Genomic DNA, 5,000 nt, shown 5'->3' with positions numbered 1-5,000 from the left:
AGTTGTATTGTGTGACCCGAAGTTTTTTGTGTTATTAATGTTAACCTGAAATTTTAATACTAATTGATCACTCGGTTTGTTATTAAACATCGTGTATCGTTACCTCCGCCAATGAAGGTCAATAACATGATGTTTTCGCCCTCTCTGTGTGTTTGTTTGTTTTTCTGTCTTTGTTTGTTTGTGTTCAAGATTTCTCATAAAGTTTGTTTGTGTACAGGATATCTCAAAAAGTTGTGGACGGATTCGGCCGTAACTTGGTGGACAGGTTAGGTGTGTAACAAGGATGAAGTGATTCGATTTTGGAGAAGATCCAGATCCGGATCCGACTATTAGAATTTTTAAACGATTCTTCACCATTGAGAGATAGGGCCAAAAATGATATATAGCACGATATCTCAAAAAGTTGTGGACGGATTCGGACGAAACTTGGTGGACAGGTTGTGTGTGTGTCACGGAAGAATTGATTCGAATTTTGTGAAGATCTGGATCCAGATCCGACTGCTAGAATTTTTAAAGCGATTCTTCACCATTGAGAGAAAGGGCCAAAATGACATATAGCATGATATCTCAAAAAGTTGTGGATGGATTCGGACGAAACTTGGTGGACAGGTTGTGTGTGTGTCACGGAAGAATTGATTCGATTTTTGTGAAGATCCGGATGCAGATCGGTTAACTAGAAATTTTTAAGCGATTCTTCACCATTGAGAGATAGGGCCAAAAATGATATATAGCATGATATCTCAAAAAGTTGTGGACGGATTCGGACGAAACTTGGTGGACAGGTAGGGTGTATGGTAAGGACGAATTGATTCGATTTTGGAGAAGATCCAGATCCGGATCCGACTACTAGAATTTTTTAAGCGATTCTTCACCATTGAGAGATCGGCCAAAAATGATATGTCACACGATATCTCAAAAAGTTTGGACGGATTCGGACGAAACTTGGTGGACAGGTTGGATATGTGGTAAGGACGAATTGCTTCGATTTTCGAGAAGATCTAGATCCGGATCCGACTACTATAATTTTTTAAGCGATTCTTCACCATTGAGAGATCGGCCAAAAATGATATATAGCACGATATCTCAAAAAGTTGTGGACGGATTCGGACGAAACTTGGTGGACAGGTTGGGTGTGTGGTAAGGACGAATTGATTCGATTTTGGAGAAGATCCAGATCCGGATCCGACTGCTAGAATTTTTTAAGCGATTCTTCACCATTGAGAGATCGGCCAAAAATGATATGTCGCACGATATCTCAAAAAGTTTAGAACGGATTCGGACGAAACTTGGTGGACAGGTTGGGTGTGTGGTAAGGACGAATTGATTCGATTTTCGAGAAGATCTAGATCCGGATCCGACTACTATAATTTTTTAAGCGATTCTTCACCATTGAGAGATCGGCCAAAAATGATATATAGCACGATATCTCAAAAAGTTGTGGACGGATTCGGACGAAACTTGGTGGACAGATTGGGTGTGTGGTAAGGACGAATTGATTCGATTTTGGAGAAGATCCAGATCCGGATCCGACTGCTAGAATTTTTTAAGCGATTCTTCACCATTGAGAGATAGGGCCAAAAATGATATATAGCACGATATCTCAAAAAGTTGCGGACGGATTCGGACGAAACTTGGCGGACAGGTTGGGTGTGTGGCAGGAAAGAATTGATTCGATTTTGGAGATCCAGATCCGGATCCGACCACTAGAATTTTTTAAGTGATTCTTCACCATTGAGCAATCGGGCCAAAAATTATATACAGCACGATATCTCAAAAAGTTGTGGACGGATTCGGACGAAACTTGGTGGACAGGTTGGGTATGTGGTAAGGACGAATTGATTAGATTTTGGAGAAGATCCAGATCCGGATCCGACTACTAGAATTTTTTAAGCGATTCTTCACCATTGAGAGATCGGGCCAAAAATTATATACAGCACGATATCTCAAAAAGTTGTGGACGGATTCGGATGAAACTTGGCGGACAGGTTGGGTGTGTGGCATGGAAGAATTGATTAGATTTTGGAGAAGATCCAGATCCGGATCCGACTACTAGAATTTTTTAAGCGATTCTTCACCATTGAGCAATCGGGCCAAAAATTATATACAGCACGATATCTCAAAAAGTTGTGGACGGATTCGGATGAAACTTGGCGGACAGGTTGGTTGTGTGGCATGGAAGAATTGATTAGATTTTGGAGAAGATCCAGATCCGGATCCGACTACTAGAATTTTTTAAGCGATTCTTCACCATTGAGCAATCGGGCCAAAAATGATATATAGCACGATATCTCAAAAAGTTGTGGACGGATTCGGACGAAACTTGGTGGACAGATTGTGTGTGTGTGTCACAGAAGAATTGATTCGAATTTGGTGAAGATCTGGATCCAGATCCGACAACTAGAATTTTTAAAGCGATTCTTCACCATTGAGAGAAAGGGCCAAAAATGATATATAGCACGATATCTCAAAATGTTGTGGATGGATTCGGATGAAACTTGGTGGACAGGTTGTGTGTGTGTCACAGAAGAATTGATTCGATTTTTGTGAAGATCCGGATGCAGATCGGTTAACTAGAAATTTTTAAGCGATTCTTCACCATTGAGAGATAGGGCCAAAAATGATATATAGCACGATATCTCAAAAAGTTGTGGACGGATTCGGACGAAACTTGGTGGACAGGTAGGGTGTATGGTAAGGACGAATTGATTCGATTTTGGAGAAGATCCAGATCCGGATCCGACTACTAGAATTTTTTAAGCGATTCTTCACCATTGAGAGATCGGCCAAAAATGATATGTCACACGATATCTCAAAAAGTTTGGACGGATTCGGACGAAACTTGGTGGACAGGTTGGGTGTGTGGTAAGGACGAATTGATTCGATTTTCGAGAAGATCTTGATCCGGATCCGACTACTATAATTTTTTAAGCGATTCTTCACCATTGAGAGATCGGCCAAAAATGATATATAGCACGATATCTCAAAAAGTTTTGGACGGATTCGGACGAAACTTGGTGGACAGGTTGGGTGTGTGGTAAGGACGAATTGATTCGATTTTGGAGAAGATCCAGATCCGGATCCGACTACTAGAATTTTTTAAGCGATTCTTCACCATTGAGCAATCGGGCCAAAATGATATATAGCATGATATCTCAAAAAGTTGTGGACGGATTCGGACGAAACTTGGTGGACAGGTTGGGTGTGTGGTAAGGACGAATTGATTAGATTTTGGAGAAGATCCAGATCCGGATCCGACTACTAGAATTTTTAAGCGATTCTTCACCATTGAGCAATCGGGCCAAAAATTATATACAGCACGATATCTCAAAAAGTTGTGGATGGATTCGGATGAAACTTGGCGGACAGGTTGGGTGTGTGGCATGGAAGAATTGATTAGATTTTGGAGAAGATCCAGATCCGGATCCAACTACTAGAATTTTTAAGCGATTCTTCACCATTGAGCAATCGGGCCAAAAATGATATATAGCACGATATCTCAAAAAGTTTGGACGGATTCGGACGAAACTTGGTGGACAGGTTGGGTGTGTGGTAAGGACGAATTGATTAGATTTTGGAGAAGATCCAGATCCGGATCCGACTACTAGAATTTTTTAAGCGATTCTTCACCATTGAGAGATCGGGCCAAAAATTATATACAGCACGATATCTCAAAAAGTTGTGGACGGATTCGGATGAAACTTGGCGGACAGGTTGGGTGTGGGGCATGGAAGAATTGATTCGATTTTGGAGAAGATCCGGATCCAGATCCGACAACTAGAATTTTTTAAGCGATTCTTCACCATTGAGCAATCGGGCCAAAAATTATATACAGCACGATATCTCAAAAAGTTGTGGACGGATTCGGACGAAACTTGGTGGACAGGTTGGGTGTGTGGTAAGGACGAATTGATTCGATTTTGGAGAAGATCCAGATCCGGATCCGATTGCTAGAATTTTTTAAGCGATTCTTCACCATTGAGAGATCGGCCAAAAATGATATCTAGCACGATATCTCAAAAAGTTGTGGACGGAGTCGGACGAAACTTGGCGGACAGGTTGGGTGTGTGGCACGAAAGAATTGATTCGATTTTGGAGAAGATCCAGATCCGGATCCGACTACTAGAATTTTTTAAGCGATTCTTCACCATTGAGCAATCGTGCCAAAAATTATATACAGCACGATATCTCAAAAAGTTGTGGACGGATTCGGACGAAACTTGGCGGACAGGTTGGTTGTGTGGTGAGGACGAATTCTTTCGATTTTTGTGAAGATCCGGATTCAGATCTGGATACGAGAATTATTTAATTTTAAAGTGATTCTTCACCATTGATAGTGCCAAAAACGGTATAGTACTGGATCGCACGATATTTTAAAAATGTATTAGGCCCGATATGTTCTCACGGATCAGGCATTGTGTGGGGGAGGTATGCGCTCCACGGAGTGCCCTTCTCGTTGTTGTAAAAGTTTGTTTTCTACAACCTGTAAAATGGGAATCTGTAACGTTCTGTGCTGGATTGTCATGAGCACGCCACGAAAGGAGAGGAAACGGGAAATAAAGACAGTGCACATTGACGGCTCAATCAGAAGAGTCTTTTGTGCTCATCACAAAATACCGCAGGAACGTAGCATACCGGTCACGTGGGATACATTACACACGTGTTCACTGGTGTATTATTAACAGGATGGCGATTTGTATTAACCTTGTACAAACTCAGACTCGACAATTCAAAAAAAACGGCTTGCTGGCGCAACCAACCGGCAAGCTCGGAAACTTTCACGTGAGTTTATGGAAGCACATCAAGATCGCTCCAGTATTAACTTCGATGTTACTTTTTTTATTTATTTATATACAGTTGATGTTATCCTTCTTTACTTAGAGTTGTTTTTGCAGGTAAAATAGGTCACCGCACTCATAAATACTGAGCGATCGGTTTGGAATGTTATTGAGATATAACTCGCAGCTGAGCTTGTACTTTCTCCTGACCGACTTTTCTGCCGT

Source organism: Eptatretus burgeri, chromosome 7 (genome assembly GCF_056783735.1).
Source record: "Eptatretus burgeri isolate ZD-2024b chromosome 7, Ebu_testis_v1, whole genome shotgun sequence".
NCBI classification, from domain to species: Eukaryota; Metazoa; Chordata; class Myxini; order Myxiniformes; family Myxinidae; genus Eptatretus; species Eptatretus burgeri.
This window is presented reverse-complemented; position numbering follows the sequence as displayed.